Genomic DNA, 20329 nt, shown 5'->3' with positions numbered 1-20329 from the left:
TTACCAATGTAAAAGGTAAAAATGTTACTTTTTACATGTAAAAGGTAAAAATTTACCAATGTAAGTGTGTTGCTAGGTGGATTCTAACATGTAGGGTTTGAGATCCTAGCATAGCATTTATAGACATTCAGACAAAAAAAAAAAACTAATTTAAAATGTTACGTAAACTTTACCACAAAAGATCATTAAAACAGGCTTGTTGAATGAGGCTGGACTATTTTCAATGTAAACAACTATGAACAGAATAGAGAACAAAGACTACACTGGTGGAGTGCAGTACCAACTGGAAATTTGCTCCAGTTGTAGATTTAAGGAACTCGACTTTCAAGCTTCCTCCAAGTTTGATAAATGAATTAGAATTTATGAAAACTCCTGTTCACCTGTGAGTATAATTTCAAGGATGCAGAGCTGATCCATTATTCCACAACCATCACGTAACTTTGTTATTCCTCTTGAAATTGAACCATCAGGCTGACTCTTTCTCTTTCTTGACTGTGTCTGAGAGTTTTATTAGAAAAATTCAAACTGTGTTCCCTCTTGTGGCTAGAACACACTTTCTGGTCACCTTTTTTGAAAAAAGAGAGAATACCTTTCCTGCCTTTCTAATGGCACTATCTCTGACCTCCACAAAGATTAAGATTTTCACAGATTTGTTTCAGTACAGTTCAAGGCTCACTCACCTTTGATTTTCTGTGGCATACAGTGATGACTGGAAAAGCAGCTGCCTCATAAAGAATGGGGATTCTTGTCATGCTTTTTTCCCATATCCTCTTTTTCACAGATAATTTGAAAGAAAAAATATGCAGTCATAAAAAGTGGAAAGAAAGGTTTTCCTTCCTGGTGGCTTTTTAGGGCTGAGAGTTTTGTGAAAGTAGTGACCCTCAGGTCTGAACAAGAACCGCTCATTGAAAACATCTAACAACTGTGGTTACTTTAGTTATGTCATGTTAAAGAACTCATTCCGGTCTTTGTAATCTTTGTAACACTTGTAATTACAGTGTTTATTGAAGACATGGAGAAATGAAAGGAAAATGAAATCTGAGATGTTATCTTCTGGTTTCAAACAGTCGCAGACTTTGATGAGGGCAAGTCGCTTGTTATTTTAAAGATCTGCCCATTAGTTCAGTCAAGCACTAAGTCAACTTTTCAAATATAATTAAACAGATTCATCCTTTATCCCTGATCTCCTAATGAAACACTTCTACTGTGGGATTATCTCTCTTTTTTTGTCACAATTTCAGGACTTTCATAAGTGGCTGTTGAAACACACTTTCAATCATTCCATATAGTGCCTTGCTACTTTATATATATGTAACTTTTATTATGTTTGTAATTAACAAGGTGACATAGTTTAATTTTGGCATGAGAACCTCCATATATCCTATTAATGTGCTCTGTGTCACTAATATTGGTTGTTTTTGTCTTCTGTAACAGAGAACCTCATGGCTAGCTCTTTTTTGTGTGTCCTGTCTCATGATAGAAAGTGGACTTGATCTTTGAGCATTTTAATTGGAAGAACACATATACTTGCAGTTATGTTTTCTGTATAACTACATATTTTGACCTTTCTTTCACCCAACGCTGTGTGTACATTTGATCGGTGGTCAAAAGTTGTCTGGAATGTATGTGGGTTTGGGCAGCCAGTGTACGCAAATATAATCAGGATTATAACACATAGGAATCTCAGTCAGAAAGAGCTTGAAAAGCAGCTGCAATTTAAAATGTATTCTTAATCATGTACCGGTCAGTATTTCTAGGGCTAGCTCTTTTTTGTGTGTCCTGTCTGGTTGTGTAGCATTGTTGTCTGCATGGTGAAACCCAACATATTCTTGATGGTTTTTGTTGATGGTGAACTTGCTCTGGATTATAGCTGTGCTTCCTGCAATCAGTGTTTATTGTAACTTGCTTAATAAGTTGATGCAGATAAAGCTAAATATGTGTTACCTGTGGATAGAGTCATAAAATATCACAACATAAGTCATAACTGCATCAATTGTCAGTTATTGTTCAATATAATTTGTTTCAGTTGGGCATGTTTGTTTTTGCTGTATCCACAGCACAACTTAGAAATACATGACTTAATTCCAGTGTGTTGTAATTTAAACCATCCCAGGAGAGTTGGAGCAATGCAATCAATGCATGAATGCTTGATTACGCATGCAGGATGAGTTTAATGTGGTTAAGAGCTATCTGATTGTATTCGTTTGAATCACATTTAGGTGCCAAATGTAAATTGTGCAAACATGTATTTTATGCTTAAAATCAGATGTTGCCAAACAACCATAAGCCTTTAAGATGTTTTCCCCCAGATTAAAAAGTGATTTTTACATCTGGTGCTATCTTTGGATCTTGATGAGTTCCCAAGGGAAATTTAAATGTCAAACAAAAACATTAGGACTATCTAATCAAAAATATTCTCCCTTTTATACAAATACAACAGTGTAGAAGGAAATTAGAAGGGCATTAGGCACTTTTCCCCCTATTTAGCCCTTAAGGACAAATAAATTATTTAATCAGGATCAATCCAATATGATTGTTTAGATTGTGTTAATTTTAGCTCTGTTTCATTGTTTTACCATAAAAGATTCTGAAAAGTGGTTTCAGATGTGTTCATTTTGCCTGTTCTTGCCATATTTATTTGTAAGCTTGCCTCATTATATTCCTCAATACTTTGGAAAGTAATGGCTTTCTGGGGCTGTTTTTTCATCATCACAAAACCAAGCCTTGAATGATAAATGTTTTTTTCCATTTTATGTGTTATAGTTTATGTTCTCATTGAAGCCCTTAGAGAAGTGTATTCCAGGTAGCAGAGGTTAGAGTTTAGCCTTGATCTGTGAGGTAGGGAAAACACGGCAAAATGTTTCAGGCCTGAATGATTGTCAGCTTCTGCAGCTCAGAGAAGACAAAACAGGAAAGCCCCTGATGGTTTTTTATTAGCAGGAGTCCCTAACAGCACCGCAGACTCTGTCTTATAAAATGTGCTAAATAAGCCCACTGGAACTTGTTCTCTGATTGGTTGGCGAGTTGACAGTGTAAATCTAATGTTCTGTGGTTTAAATCCTCATGTGGCTAAATATCACACGGCAGCAAAAAAACATAATTTAGTAAAAGTTTTGAAGTGATACAAGATGTGGTCTTCCACTGTGGCTGGGGTTTTGCTTCTTCGAATCAATCACTTCATGGTGTTTTGTGTTGTTGCTGAAATCAAAGTCTGATTCTTGTGTGCAGGATGCTTTTCGTTTGTTATCGTCTTGCAATTTATCCTACAGTTTAACGTACACTGAAATCACTCACTATCCACGATGCATCACATAGCTTCCTGCCGTATTTGCAGCTGTAAAAATAATGCCATAATAGAAGATGGTGAAGTTGCGCAGCGCTGACACATTCACAAATCATCAGAGAAGGGGAATCAGTTTATATTGTGAATTTGTGTAATCTGCCTTCCCTGGTTAGCACAGTTTAAATCAAAGATCCTGAAGGAAATGGCGCTAATCAATGGTTCCAGATAGAGGCAAGTTGTTTAATGTCGCTTGTTGTTCTGAATAATATCTAAAACTCTAATTTGAATGTTTGAACGTCGATTTTGGGAACTCCTGCTGTGCAAAGATAAGCTAAAAATTAAACCCTGCATATGCAAGAACGTCATACTTTATGGACATGTGCCACAGCACAGCTTTGTGCTAACAGCACAATAAGGAGGTATGGCACAGCAGGATGGGATCAAGGTGCCTCTTTGTCTCTGCCATCCTTTCAATTACTGCTCAGGGTAATTTAGAGTTAATGAGGGGTGTTGCAAGGCTCCCCTGCAAACTTAGAATAATTATTCACTGCAATTTAAGGCTGAGGCATAAAATTTAGTTAGGAGAATATTTAATAGTGATAAATATTTTAGCTTTTCATAAATTTAAGTAAGCTAACTATAGTTTATTCAAAATCCTCCAGATTTAGACAATTTTTTAATTTTTTATTTTTTTAAAAAGCAACACCCTGGTTTTCTTTTGAATAATATTTTGACATCTTTTTTTAAACATTATTTGCATGATGATCATGTGTTTTAACTATTGTCTGACAGATTTTTTGGATCTCAAATAGCAAACTTTAAACCTTTGACCTTTCAACAACTGGTTACCTGCAAGACCATCATCTCCAAAAGCAAGACAATTTGAGTTATTTTAGTTAATTTAATCTGCAGTCATTTGTTGAAGTTAAACTCTGGGTATGTGTAAGAAAAATATTTGAATTGATAACAGGTAGCCGGCTGTCTCTCCTCATTTTTCAATCTAATTTCACTGGGAGTAGAGCCAAAACACACAGAAGGAACTTTCTGCCTCACTGAAAAGGAAAATACGTCTAAATCTGAGTGTTACTTGGAAAATGTGTGTATTTTCAGTTAAATTCAAAAGGTCTGCAACTGTTAGAAAAGTTTATGGAGGAGTAAAAAGTCACGCAGTTCATTTGCATCATCTGCTTGAAGGCAATGTTTACTTTCAGGGTGACTTTTCTTAGAGCCCAGATTTGTTGGATGACAGTGCTCTGGAAACATTTTTTATGATGCTGCACAGCCAAAAACAGACAATAGATCAAAGGCTTTTTACAATCCAAACTCATCAGAGTGTCATGAGTAGGTGGTGAAATCCAATGTTTAGATTGAAGAGGTCATGCTTGTTACTTCAGTGTGTAGCGGTCCTAGTGGGACCGAGGCCTCATTGATAACTTTTATATAGTTCCGACAGATCCCCTTTGTTTTACAAGCCTAAGGGCCAAGGCAGCATTCGTCAACTCAAATCCCTTCTGGCTTGATCCGGAGTTTAAAAGGCCTCACAAGCAGCTTGGATGTAGAGGGAATTCACTTTTTAAAACTAATTACTGGTCTTTTATACCGCTGCATGGGGTTTTATGGTACAATAATAATTGTGTGCAAATTTTCCATAAACAGAACTCTTGTCAATAACACTGCCTACCACAGTGGGCGGCGCTTGCCCCTAGTGGTGTGAGTCCCCCAGATATGGAGCATATTAGTCCTCAATGCATCCATTCTTGAAATCCATTTCCAAACTTGAGATCTTTGCTGCATGTCCTCCGTCCTTCTCGCTCTGTCCATTTCTTCTGATTCTTGTCAGTAAAGCCACTACTGCAAGAAAATTTAAAAACATTCAGCCTTCTTCAATTTGTCATTCATTCTGGACCTGGTTGGTTGGGGTATTAAGCTGTGCATTATTGCATCTGCTAACAGGATTTCTTAGATTGCTGTGATATAACTCCAATCTATCAATCATTTACATTCTCATAGCATGACATCACAACTGAAATGTATGAAGGAGCCCTTATTACTAAACTTGAGAGTAAACGTGTTTTTGTCCACCTGTCCATCCATTAATCCATCCATGTTCAGGTCCAGTAAGGAAACAAGACTTACATCTCCATAGGGATACTCCAGCTTATTTTGAGGGCTCTTCAGGCGTTGGCATGCCAAAAGTAATATATGGTACCTTCAGTGATTTTTCCATCTGCCCTAACTTTTTAAGCTCTTCAAAACACATGTGGATTGGACATGTTGACCAGATGCCAGCAGCATTGTGGGTAAAGATATACTGTTTTACAGCTTTAGTGAAAACCCAAAGCCTACTGATAAAGCAGCTTATGGTGTAAAACCTTCCTTAATCTGTGGCTTGACAATGGGTCATTGCTTGTTTCAGAAGACCTCGTTGAGAAGTGTGGTCTCTTTATAGTTGGTCTGGCTCCCTGTTTCAAAATATTTGGACCACCAACCTGATCTGCAACTGCAGAGGTGACAATTTGTATCAAATTCTTTATCCTTTTAAAATGAAGGTGAGAGTCTTTGCTTATTACCTAGCAATGTCAAATTCATATTTTTGGGATTTTGTTTAATTGCTGTGACACCTTTTTATATTTATTCTTCTCCTAACAAACTACAATCTTTGTTGTTTTAAATTGTTATGCTTACCATTTACAATAAATAAATAAAATACAGCTAAAAATCCTATTTCTTCTTTGGGTTTTTTCATGCCTATATTGATGTGCGAACTTCAATAACTCTCACTAAATAAATTTGAATAAGTAGTTTCCTTTGTATTGTTAGAACGAAAGGAATGGCTAAATAACTAATGTCAACAGCTGCGACACCATGCTGAATTAGCCAAGCCAGATTCACTATGAAGATATGAAGACTGGTTTGTGTCACTGCGACAGATCACATGCCTTCATCACGCTCAGACAGACTGATTGCGTTTAACAGCCCTTAAATCATCATAATTACAGCCTGGCATAGCGCACAGTAGCAACGTTCTACAAGCAGCTTCCATTCTGCTGTAATTAGCTTCAGACATACCACAGTTTTGGTGAGCAGTGAGTGAAAATGCTCAGGTTTTCTGCATTTCTCACAGTACATACCTCTTACTACTTAATCACAAAATCAGCCACCTTCTGTGCTTGATAACGTAACCACAGGCAGCGATGCTATCTGGTAGTTTTGTTAAGAAGACTCTTAACATTGGCAGAAGTTAAAAGGATATGTGGCAAGCTGACAAGCAACATGTCTTGTCTCTTTCAGTCTAAAACACCTGCTCATAAGTTCTTTTCAACCTCTCTTAGTTTATACTCCTGTGCACTATCAAACATTTCTTTTTGTGCACACACCCACAAAATAGTTGCCGGGGACCTGGCTGATTACAGTGCATTGACTGCTTCCGAGGTAGTAGTTGTAGTTGTAGTCTTTGTCCTTCTTTGAGGCAGCGATTTTGCTGGAGTTGTGGGTGGGCTTGGGAGATTGTTATGCTTGGCAGATTGTAATTTTGGGTTAAGTGTGTGGTTAGTATTGGGGTGAGGATAACTTATGGCTGGAGCTGGTTTGACTAGGCGGAAATCAGCAGCAGCTTTGTTCCTCACTGTCTAATGCAGATGAAAAACCATCTGAGGTTTTCTCTTGTCAATCTTCTTAATTCAGTTTTGCTCTCTGTTTCCTTCATGGAGGAAGGGAAGTAAAAAGGAAATAAAACAAATATTAGGAGATTCTAAGGGGCAGAGGAGGAGACAGTGAAGGGGAACCCGACTGGGCAGGAACTGGGGAGAGGCAGTGTTTGAAGTTAAACAAAACGGGTCCGTATCCTGAGGAAGTGCCTGCTGCCAAAGACAGGGATAAAGACGGGACTGTTTCTCGTAGCTATGATTACATGTGTTGTGTGTGCGCATGTTTGTGTGTGTCTTTGTGAGCGTTAGTGCTTCAGTTTGATAATACCACCATCCTTTGTGGGTAACCCCTCATTTCAGATAGCAGCCGTGCTCATTTTCACTTCTCCAGCCTGCCTTCAAAAGCTCAGTGTGGCCTCTGCTCAGCCTTCTTTTTAGCCCTGGGGTAATAAATTAAGCCCTTGTAGAAATCCTCATTGTCTCTGCCCAGATAAGTATTTTTCTTTGCTCCAAGTTTTTATCTCAGGATTTATTTGGTGTTTAAAATAAGCACTTAATATATTTCAGATAAGACATTCAGGGCTTAACTATAACCTTACTTTGAATCATTTGAGCATGTAGGTGATGTGTATTTGTGTGTCAGGGCTTTAGGTTAAAGGTTAACTTGAGGGTAAAGTTATTGGTGGGGATACAGGTTGGATTAGGCATCCAGCTTGAAGTTAGAATTTAGGGATATGGGGAATGAGTAATGTTTGCAACCGCCCTCGCGGCTGCAAGTAGAAAAGTGTGTGTTGTCTGCTTTCTAGATTGAGGTCAGGAAGTTCAAGTTTTTTCCTCCTCTATGCACCTTAACAAGATGAGCAGGTTCAAATATAAAAGCATGCCTGTGGTTTGAGGTGTGTTTGCATGTGTGCGTGCATAAAATACTCTTGCTGAGACACTTCAGGGTATGCATTTATATTAGCCCTGCTTTCTCTACACAGAGGTAAGAAGGCCATCTTCACAAAACTCAGTCATCATAGAAGCTTGGGGCACAATACTATCACAGATTACACATCAGCGTGAGTGTGGTTGAATGTTCTGAACGTACTCCCACCTCAATCTACCAGCGTCTAGACTTTCTAACAGCCCAACGGTGGAACAGCTAATTAGCATAGCTGATGATGCATTGGGAATAACACAGAAGAGCAGGGGTAAAATAAAATTGTGCAGAAACATATGCTAACGAACAAAAAACAAACAGAGCTGTGCTTAAGGAGAAAGTTCTAGAAAGCAGTGCCTCTGAGATTGTTACAGATTCACATGTTTGGCAATTACAAAAGAAGAAAGACTCGAATTTTAGCCAGTTTTCAAGTTGAATTAACCTAAATTTTAAAAAAATATTTAAAATGAAAAATGTATAGGAAGTGGGCATTTATGAATCTGCAGTGTAGGATGTGCATGTTTATTAAAGCCTGCATTTTGAAATGTTGTATTGCACAAATCTTTGTATTAAAGAAACTGGTCATCTCAACAGATGTTTTCTTTGCTCATATAAAAAAGTCTTTGTTGCCCTTAACCTGTCAGACCATTTTAAAGCATCTTTTGGAGGATTTGTAAAACACCAGCCTGACATGTAGATTACTGATCCTTAAAAAAAACATACTTCAAAATATCTGCAAACTAGTAAAAAAAAAAAGTTTAAATATGCAAATGCTGAACATAAAAGTTGGATAACTTGTTGCTCAGTTTTGTGAAGTTTTATCCCCCAAGCACATGCATGAGGTTGGCAGAATGATGGTTAATGAGGCATCAGTGCCTGTAAGAATCTCAGTGGTAGTAGGTGCATAGGCTGAACCTATGAAGATAAATTGTCACTGGAAACCAAGCCCCTGACAGAGGATGGCACTTGAAGAGTGGTTCTAAAATGGTTTGTGGAGTTGTAAAAGCTAAGGTCCAGTAAGAGGCAGACAAAATCATGATGAAGTGACATCTTTTTATGGAAAACTAGAATATAGGCATAAAAATCTGTTTGTAACATGAGAGAGGATGAGGAGCTTACAACATGCGACATTTACTTTTCAGACGTGTTCGTATAATAAGCATCTTTCAGCAATTTTCTGTTGCAACACAACTTCAACTGGCTGTTGTTTTCAAAAAGATATATAAAAAGATGTTGGTTTATCCCAACTGCCTTTCATTCAATTAAAAGTTGTTACATCATTTTCTTGGTTGGCATGTTTAAAATGGAGCACATATTTATGGACACAGACATTTTCTTTGGCCCTGGACCACTATAACGTTTGTGTGCGAGTGTGTGTGTTTGTGTGTGTTTTTATATCATGGTGAAGTCAAAACTCTATCCAAAGCTAACTTATGGCACTTCCTGTAAACAAGGGAACTTAATTGCATTTCCCACAGGTACTAAAGTAGTTTTGAGGGAAAAGATGTTGCTTTAGGATCTGGTTAGATTGAGAGTATGGCTAGGTCAATGCCTCGTGTTGATAGTGTCCCTACAGAGATATGGAAACAAACATCTGTTTGTGTCCACGTTTTTGCTCAGGAAATAACTTTTCAATCTCTTATGCCCTCTGAGATTCATCTGTTATAATGTTTGTCTGACAGACACAAGATTTCTGCCTGATTCCCTGGCTCTTATGAAGAGCTCAGCTGTTTAGAAGTGTAAAGCAATCACACACATCTGTCTAGCTGCAGGGTTGCCTTCCTCCATCCTGGGAAATGGTTAAGCCAGAGATAGATGGACAGTGACACCGAGGGACTGACCAGTGGCAAACAAACAAGACCAGTATTTTTGTTCTGGTTTGTGCCTGACCGGAGGACTTGTTCTGTCTGGTTTTAGCTCTGCATTTATGATTATGTGGGCTGTGTTGTTTCTGCATAATAGAGACCCAGAGGACTTGAGCACAATAGAGAAGTTAAACAAAGTGTCCAGAGACAGTCCTGGTTGTTGAACTTAAACTATTTCACTTGAACTTTTTATTTAATGATTTGTCTTTTCTGGAATAACCCTAAAATGCAGCTAAAACCTCTTGAGGGTAGAAATGTGTGCTGTAAAATAGTTTTGCCAATTAGCCATAACATTATGACCACCTTAGCTTAGTTCTGATTTCTATGTTAATTTTATGATTGTAGCTTATTTCATCCGATAAAAGTGTGTTTCAGTTCTATAAGGTATGAAGTCCTCTACTGTCTGGTGTAATTAGCTGAGTCTCTAAAGGTACATTTTGATAGAACTTAGCTTGTTGTTTGTTCAGAGTGAAGCTGCCAGTCATATATCAATTTGGGACTTTTCACATTTTTGATTCAGAATCAGCTGTTGACAGATTGAATGATAAAAGAGGCTGTATATTTCGCAAGACGCTGAACAGACGTAATTTTGATGTGTGAAGAATGTCATATTGTAGTCATTTTATGACTATTTACCTGAATGTTTATACTGCACTATGAAGGGAAATCTATTGGAACATCAGCCACACAAAGATTTTTTTTTATCAGCCACCACTGGCTGGTGTGTGTCACTGCAACAGATCACATCTATTAATTTGTGCTATTGTGTTGACTTGTTGGGTGAACTGACAACATTCTGTGGCGTAACCATTAAAACAGTATTCACTGCTTTAAAATGAAGCATTTAAAATGGAGCATTTAAATTACAAGAAGTTGTGGCAAATAAGACATGAACAATTTGTAAGTAAATGTTGTCAAACACCAAAGTCTTTGTTAGTGCACTTACTTTTATGACATTACGACTACAATAAATTGAGATTGGCAGAAAGCCACAATTTGGCAGAGATATTAAAAGAGTAGTCCCCTTGCAGTCAAAAGATTGTGTGTGCGATGCTTCCTCCTGCCACACACTTTTGTTCCCTGTGCAATCCCAAGTTGCCTACCGATCCACTGGTATTTCAGTGCGTCTGGGTGAATGCAACTCGAGTCTAAAGTGCTTTGAGTGGTTGTGATAAAAAGAGAAGCCTTACATAAATTCAGTCTCCTTACCATGCTTCAAGTTAAGCCCCAAATTATTCATACGACCTGGTAGATTTGTCTTTTTTTTTTTAAACAAATTTGTTTTTGATTGGACATAATGTAAGCATTTCTCAGAGAATGCTAAAATGCAAAAAGAGCACTGGTTTTTAAAAAATCTAGTTGTTTTTATTTATAATAGCGTAAATTGCATTTTGAAAATGATTTTATCAACAATCAGAGAAAAAAAATCTTCATTTGCATTTAATATTAATGCTAATAAGTTTTTTTGCACTTCCCCACTGGCATCTTAATAACTTGTGTTTGGTGATAAGCTGAAGTCACTGTAGTAGGGAGATCTTTTTCTCAGTCTCCCTAATTTTTAGTTCATCTTCAGCTCCTCCACAGATTCTCTATCAGATTCAAATTCTGATATTGGCTGCACTATTCCACAATTTTAAACCTATGTATCTGATATGGCAAAAATTTAGTTTAGCTATAGGTCAAACCTGTATTTAACTCTTTTTATTATAGATTATTTTAAACACAGTTGCTGTTTTTTCAGAAGAAAGAAAAATGTTTCACTCCAATACTGTCTCCAATACTTGTGATCTTATAGTTTGCACAATGTGATAACACAGATAATTGTTGAGTTCCATAATAATAAGCAGTATTGCCAAAGATACATGTCAGTGCAGTACTAACATTACTTAACAAAACATTTGGAAACACACAATTTGCCAATGCCAATAACTGTTACAACAGAAGACAAGTGGAAGTGTCACAGACAACTTAAAGATGCTAAAAAGCATTAAAACAGAAAAATAAATAGCTAGACCTGCTGGAAGTAATTAGTTATGCAACTGTTTTTTCTCTGGACAGTTATCAGAAACATAAAAACACTAAATGCTCTTTGCAGACATGTAGGGACATCAAACTGTCTGAACTGAGGGTACTGTGTAATGGACATATCCAAAGAGAGTACTGAAACAGATTGAAGATGGCATAATATCTCATGCAATAGACACTGCAGGTTTGTATGGGGTACTAATTAAATTTAAAGGTTATGGTGAAGGCCATGCAGATGGTAGCACTGTAGACCATTACCAAATGCATTTCGCCAGACAGTTGTGAGTCACTGGTTGATCTAATGGTTGATATTAACCACTCCTAGTGACTCAGACAGTTTTTGTTAATAGTTTCAGTCGATTTGCTGGCAAAGGCTGTTTAATTTGCGGTTCTTTCTTTCCTTTGATTTGTTCGCTTATGCTGTTTTGTGTGATTCAGCATGGTTATGTTTCTAACAAACAGACATTTGGTTTTGATCTTGCAATTTACTGTGATTTTTCTGTTTTCTGCTGCGGAAGAGAGAACAAACTGTCAGGATGAAGATGAATCAGGGGGCATCTGGTTTGGTTGTTTATTTACAAGCTAAGGAAGTGACAAAACATCATTCTTTCATCTGTTGGCTTTATTGGTTTATTTGTTCAATCAATACTTTAATCCCTCCCTTACTCCCTCCATCTGTACGGTTGTTTTCTTTGCTCCATTTCAGTTTTACTTTTTTATGAGTCATTGATAGCTGAACAAACAAAAACCGAGATAATGCACCACACAGCGGTTTTCTTTTAATCATTGATTTATTGACAAAAATAAGAGTTGGAAGTCTGGAAATATCTTCCACATTAATCAAGCTGTCTGTGATAGGTTGTATTAATGTGGTAAAGGTGGAATTCTCAGTGGGTGGCTCATGTTTCTGAGTCACAGAGTGAAATCTGGTTTTCCTCAGGTAACAAATTAATGTTTGTTTTTCATTAAAGGAAAATAATGAATAGATTGAAATCCCTGTAGCAATGCACAAGTCATCATTACTGTGCAGTAACTGTTACAGTCATCTGACTCACTCAGTCTGTCTGAGTCAGATGAGTCACTCATATATACACAGTAATAATTCAAAACTCTTTTTAAACAGTAAACATTGGTTACTTGTCATATTTCCTAGTCTTTTTGTGCTGGCTGTTGTCACTGGCTTTGCTAGCCTACGGTGCCTCCATCGCTTCTCTTTTAACTGTCACTAACTTCTCTTGACTCTCCTCTGTACACTGAAGTACCTGTGTAGGCTACTTTTTCTACTGAGTTGAACAGGCAGCCTGTCTATCAGTTTGAGCACTTCTGCCACCTGGTGACTGGAAGCTTGTTATTGTTTAAGCATATAAATAGGCTACTAAAAGGTCTTCCTGCCTCTACAGTTGCCTAGTAATTCTCAAATAGCGCGGCACGCCTTCTCATGTGAGATGTTGGATGCTTTGATATCCACAGTTTAAACTAACAGCAAAACATCTTGCAGCTCTTGTAGCTCAGTTCCAACATCCACAAACTTTCAAGCTGTCTTTTAGTTGGTTCCACAATTACAGACCCAGGCGATACAACACATGAATGCTATAGTAAGGAGAAACCAGGACACAAGGTCAGATGGGAGAGTTAACATCAACAATTTGGAAATTTTTGTTCCAGTTCCGACTGTCATTGTCACGTTCATATCCACAGGCATCTGACATTTTATATTACTGCAAACAATTTTTACCAGAATTATGTAAATTAACGGGTGCACACAGTAATCGTGCACATTTGTTGTTTTACTTAAGGGGATGACATACAGCTGACAAATGTTACTCATAATATTCAGTCTGTCACCATTTGAACCTATATAAGTCCATCTCTGCTGTTAGTTGCCCCATAGTAAGATGCTCTTTGACCCTAAAAATGCACTTCAGGCAAAGGCCACACAGTCTTTCTGAGACAAGCTTTCTCTCTGTCATTTGGACCAAACATAGAGAAAAATAATCTTACTATAGCTCTTACCTAAATTGTGTACTCATAATCAATACCTATAGTTACCTCTATAGGCTGGCTGTTGTGTCTGCTTGAGCCATTACTCGTGGCCGTGGCATAAACTATGTGCCAAAAGCAAACATATCTGTTTGAGATATTCCTGTTAAGAATGTAGATTTTGACAAGAACATTTTTTGATTACCATTAGAGATTAACAAATGACCATTTTCCAGATGCTACATCATGATCTTGATTTAGCAAGCTTGGCTCAAAGGCTTTACAAAAATGTGTTTAGAAATCATTTATCTGTTTTAAAAACTAATAGACAGGCTTATTCTGGTTTATTTAAGTGTTTTTAAGCTCTCATAAAAACACTGAATGCAAAAGAATTTATTAAGCTAAAATATGAGGTTAAAATTGGTGACAAATTAAGAGCCAAAAATGTAAGAATACTTTATGCCCGTTTTTGTTAGTCTCTGTCACATTTACGTTTCAAAACAGCAGTTTTAAACCCGGATAAAGCAGCAGCAGAGAGGACTTTGGAAAAATCTGAGTTGTCAAGAGAAAAGCAAATATACCTCTTTAATTTAAGTGCAGCTGACTGACATGCAGTTTTTAGGTCACAAGTTCAGAAGTAGGTTGCAAGCCAATATTGTTAGCACCCTTATTCCTAAGGCCATGATATATTCAGAAACAGACACAGATGTGCACACACACATGCGGTTCTGTTTATACTGTGGTGTGTGTCTGCATAGTGGAGCCATAAATTCTTGGCTGCACATGGACATCTGCACAGACCCTAACTAACATGAGGAGATGATAAAATTTGGTTTAATTTTAGTTTTACCCGTGTCTCAAGTGGTTATTTCAGTTGCTTTACCTACTGTAATCAAAGCTCAGCTCTTGATCTGATTTGATTAGCACTGCCAAGTCTTTGTTCTGCAGTTCAAGTCAGGCGTCACTTTTATTGAGGTCTATTTGGTTAAGAGTGGAGGAGAATTTTGACCTTTATGTGCTTAGTTTCTTGTGATAAGATTGCGTTTAATTTGGACAGCCTTTATATGAAGCGTAAATGCGATGTTTGGGTCTGATAAAAAAAAATCAAAGAAGATAATACAAATAGCCACTACACTTGCATTCCTAAAAGCAACCAGAGTGGAGCTAAATATGTGTTTGCAAAGAAGTGGAAAACATAAAAACCAAAACAAACAAATATGGATGCCAGTAACCATAAAGTCAAGCAGCGACCTATTCACCATTAAGAGATAACACAGCTCAGTCTATGATGCAAGCATTGTTCTGCATGCCTGCCTTCCTGCTTGCCTGTAGGCATTAAAACTTTCTAATACTATTAGAGAAAATGTTTGAATTTTTTTAATTCATAGCATTTTAAAATCTTGGTAAAATAATCATGATTATTTGATTATTTTGCCAAGATTAAGTTTTCTTGAGTTAAGTTACGTTTTCTAGTTATATGTCAAGATGTTTGCTTCATTGAGATTCTGTTAAATTATACCATTGTGGCGGAAACACATGATACTGGCACATCAGCATGTTTTATCCGTTTCAGATTTAATGCTGTTTTATTATTGAAAGTGACTATATTCTATTCGCAGATACATAAATCTAGTGCAGTGGAAAATCCGCAAAGAAGAGTAATAAGACTCTCCTGAATAGTAGGATAACTGTCCAAGCCTTCCCTGCATTGGATCAGCTGTTTGTAAATGTGTGCAGCTGGTAAACAGCTTGTGTTTTTTTTCAGCCAGCGTTCCATATTTCTATAATGAACTGAGACCTCTGAGAGTTCCCCAGCTCTAACTTTGACTGTTTAGATTCAGAATAACACTGTTTGGCCTTCATAATGCAATCAAACCCCAGTAGGACTTTCCCCTGCTGAATCCATTCAGATATGTTTACCTTCACACCCAGGCATGCTCTGGTGGTCCCAATGCACACAGGTAGTGGGCATAAATTGCAAGTGGGCAGCTGTGTGTATACTCAGATGTTAAAGATAGAAAGAAACACACATGTGCACACTCAAGTACAGAAATGCACTTTCAAATTGACATGATAAACAGTGTACATGTGCTAAAAAGTATAGCACAAATCCAAATTATGATTTTTTGTTTGTTCTTCAAATCAAAGATGGTTATAATTCACAAGGAACTTTAGGAATGCGATACAATATGTGATACAGATGTTGAATATCCCCATCTGACCATGTACAGAACCATTTCTTATGTCTTACTGAGAGCGAGAGTGTTTGGATAATATTTCTGATAATGTTTTTTTTGGTCTACTTCAAAGAATAAATCATGTCATTTTATAAATCACTTTGCTGACCTTGTGAATTTTACACTTTTTACAGGATAAGTCATTCTGTGATTGAAGTTATTAATTTAGATTCATCTTTTATTGTCATTTTCAAATCCACACAATGTTATTTGGTTTTGAATAATTTCAGAACAAAAATATTGCCTCCAATATTTCCTCAATGTTACTGTGTCGTTTCAAGGAGATGTCCAGCTGGAAAGATCAAAATACAAGAAATTCCTGTTTGCTTATTAGAAAATATCAAACTAACTTCCTTTTCCATTCATTCAGAAATTCTACATTGTCATTCATTAATTTACTACTCTTCGTCTTGTTCATTATGTTATAACTTCAACCTTAAATTTGACCAGTTTTACTATGTATAAAGGAGAACAAGTGTTTTAAATGTGGTGTTGTGGTCCAACCAGTAAGGCACAAGGACAAAGACATATAAAAAAATATTTATTTATTTTTCCAAAAATTCTTCACAAAAGATGTGGATTTAGAGAAGGGTTTCCTAATCGTATGAAAAATTCTCCAGATTAAAATAACAACATGTTAAAATAATAATAATAATAATAATAATAATAATAATAATAATAATATAGAAAACCCTCTATACCCTAAGTAGTGTGATGTAGAAAAAGGGGTTAGCTTAATCATGATAGATTAAAAAAAAAAAAATCACTTTGTTTGACTCATTCAGTAATTCATTAAACTGTTGTCTGACTGCCAAGGAGATTTCCAACATATTTTTGCTACAATGCTTGACTTAATATTGCTTTTGGAAATTGCTTTGGGTTTATTTCAACTTCAATGGACACTGAGACAGAAAAGACAGCAAAAAAATTAAAAGGGGGAGAGGGAGATAAGAATAGAGGAGAGGAAGAATGACAGAATATACAAGAAAACACATTAAAAGTCTTCTATCAGAGGGAAGAGAGAAAAAGAACCGAGAAACCACAGCAACAAACAACATGCATAAATAACAACAATGTTACTAAAAACCACAAGGTACTAATTAATACAACATGTGTTTAATGGAAACCACCGGTCAAGATATCATGCATCTGTAAACACCTGATTAGGACTCGACTTGGAACAAATGACTTGAGTATTTGTGTCCCAAACACAAGGACACTCTCTATTGGTTTCAGAGAAAGAGAATAAAGGTGGCCCAGTCAATCAGTCTACTTGAACCCAGTTGAGAATCCATGTAAAAAATTAATATCAGAGAGTGTAGAAGATAAATTAGAGACAAATGAGAAAGTATTATACATGTCTTGAAGCCATTCCCAGCAAAGGATTTTCTACTAGGTTTTAATAAATGTCAGTAATGTGTTCAGTTTCTATTTCACAATTGCTTTGGTGTCTTTGAATGACTGGATTAATATCTGTTGGGAATCTAATGTCATTATCCTCATCAGAAATATATTTCTTCTGAAAAATATTTACATTCACTTATTTTTATTATTTTAGGTTTTACTTAAACCATCTTCTATTAGGTTAAATAATTTGTTTGTCATGCTCCATTTCACAGTCCATGTAGCCCATTCATGTAGTTTTAGATAAACCATCTGGAGTATCTGTGGGGCGATAATAAGAAGTTGGTTCATAAATTGCTGTATGAAAATTTGCATGAGCCACTGATACGGTTTTGAAATGCGTTTCTAAAATGCTCCCTCTGTGGTGTGTCTGGTAAAAGTGTCCTCTTTGGTATTTGGCCTTTAGAGAGTTCCACAGTGACTAATGTAGTTTTATAGGTCATTAGGTAAAAATAGTAGTTGTTTAACTTTCAGCAGTTTATAGGAATATATGTAAATGAGGCTGGTTTGTGCAGGATTTCTGTGCTCACTTAGCCTAACCAGTGAAATTGAATTCATGTTCTTTATGAAACACACCTTTACATAGATATTCACATGGCTGGAAAAATATAAGCTGTGTTTTAAATCTTCAGAGATGCAACACAATTCAATGCATTAGTCATGGTCTCTCTTTTCTCCTTTGTTCTTGAAGTCTCGCTCCGGTGTTTGCTTCAGCTTTGTTCATGTTGATGCCACATGTGCACTGGCGAGGCTTTCAACCGGTACAAGATTAAGTGCGTCTGGCTGGATTCATCTGAAAACACAGCATGCTGCAGGGACATATGAGTGTTTCTGTTCTTCACTCAAAAGCTGTTTTGTATCCAAAATGTTCACAAACATAATTTATCAGGATGTAAACTAGTGTTTATTATGTACAATACATAATAATCCCTAGTTCCTCCTGTACATAAAGGTCGTTACGTGGCAGTCAGTCCATGGAGTGTCAAACTCCACACAAGTACAGTAAAGTAACACAACATAACAAAATCTAACAAAATGAAGAAAGGCTGAGCATTTTAGTGAAATTTCCACATCTTTTTTTAAAATTTATTTTCATATAGGGTATCACTGCAAATGAACATCTAGATTTTAGACATTCTTAATGTGTGGTCCCATCGACATAGGAACAAAGTTCAGTACTGAAGAATTATCATAGGAAAAAATAGGATTCATAACACCAGACACAAGACATTAGGAAAAGATTTAAAATCAGACAAGCTGACAATGGATGATGGTGGATTTTGTGTCTGCTGACCTATTTCTGTGTTTATTTGGTCATATGTTTGTGATCATTCCTGTGGAAGGTCCAGTCATTGGCAGCAGATTTTTATTTAAAATGTCCCGGTATTTCAAAGACACCGTGATGCCATGCAGTCGAGCTAGGCTCCAGGGTTCTTGAACAACAAACAAACCCACAGCATCACAGATAATCGGTTAAACAGCCAGACTATGGAAGGTGTTTATATCTAGAAATATCTGGGTATAGTTAATGACAGAAAACTGACCTTTGAGACAAACAATGAGGGAAAGCCTGGTTTTCCTCAGAAAACACTTCCTTCCACATTGACAAAAAATTGTTGACTCTATTTCATCAAGCTTTTATTGAATTGGCTTCATCTTTGGTGTCCTGGTTTGGTAATCTTATTCTCAAAAACAAGAACTACCTGAACTAAAGAGTAAAATAACTCAGTAAGCTGATGCAGCTAAACCCGGAATGCTTGTACGTTAGGCAAGAGCAGGGCGTTTTAATCCCCAAATGTAAAACGTTCATACGTACATACATATATATATGTAGGGGTGTATATGTAGATATAGATATAGACAGACATAGATATAGATATCTATATATATATATAGATATAGACATAGATATCTATATATATATATATAGATATATATATATATATAGTACGTAAAGACATGAAATCCAAATAAAGACATGAAAAGTCCAAACTTTTGGTCTGTACTGTAGATAGATAGATAGATAGATAGATAGATAGATAGATAGATAGATAGATAGATAGATAGATAGATAGATAGATAGATAGATAGATAGATAGATAGATAGATAGATAGATAGATATTGTGAACACTTGTCTTATTTTTTTAATAGTTATCTCAGATTTGGGTCAAATTCCCTAACAAGAAAGCTGGCTCACCACACTGTAACCAAATCTACCTAATGGTATAAATAAGGTTGATTCCTTGATTGATCTTCAACAGTTCTCTTTCACTAGACTTGGAATGCTGCTCCTCATATATACAGTTTGTTTTACACCAAACCCACAAAGAGATTTTGTTTCCAGAAAGTTTTGTCTTGGTTTCATAACTAAGGATGTGGTTCCAGTTAATGTTCTGGTAGTTTTTACCAAACGTTACACATTTGTTTGTGACAGTAGGACAAAAAAGTTTTTTTACTGGCATGGCTCCAAACAGCTGGTTGGCATACATATGGTTTCTAAAGGTTGCTTGGAGACTTGTTTTTTGTTTGGTGGTGTTTTTCCACCGAACAGGTCCCAATGCAAAACATGTGCTAGTCCTTGGTTAGCTTCAGCTCTTTGTGTTTCCACCACAGCAACCACTGGCTGTAGTACCAATAAACCGGTGAAATCTCAGCATCACCTCATTCATTGTCCAGAGAAAATAACAACTTTTTTTGGACAGACTCCAACAGAACAATGATGAATTCAAATATAGGTTTCATGTTAAAATTCCAAAGATAAATTCACTTCATGTCTTACTAGTTTAATTGAGATTCAACATTAATCCAAAGTAAGATTATAAATAGAATAACATTCTCTCCAATTGTTGTCTTTCTGCTGTTTATTTTGTGATTATTTGTCATGATACTAGTATTGGTCAATGTGTTACAAAGACTTACAGCTCATGTGTCTGATGCTTAGTCTTTTATTATCTTTGGAGTGTTA

At 36.5% G+C, this 20329-nt stretch overlaps 1 protein-coding gene across 2 annotated transcripts in view; it reads left to right on the top strand.

Annotated features, from left to right (window-relative positions):
* The window catches only part of znf469 (zinc finger protein 469), a 140906-nt gene that overhangs the window by 32278 nt on the left and 88299 nt on the right, over positions 1–20329 (top strand). The gene's annotated exons all lie outside the window — the stretch shown is intronic.

Source organism: Xiphophorus couchianus, chromosome 2, assembly GCF_001444195.1.
Source record: "Xiphophorus couchianus chromosome 2, X_couchianus-1.0, whole genome shotgun sequence".
Taxonomy (NCBI): domain Eukaryota; kingdom Metazoa; phylum Chordata; class Actinopteri; order Cyprinodontiformes; family Poeciliidae; genus Xiphophorus; species Xiphophorus couchianus.
The sequence above is the reverse complement of the archived record's forward strand: the minus strand, read 5'-3'. Positions and strand labels throughout refer to the sequence as shown.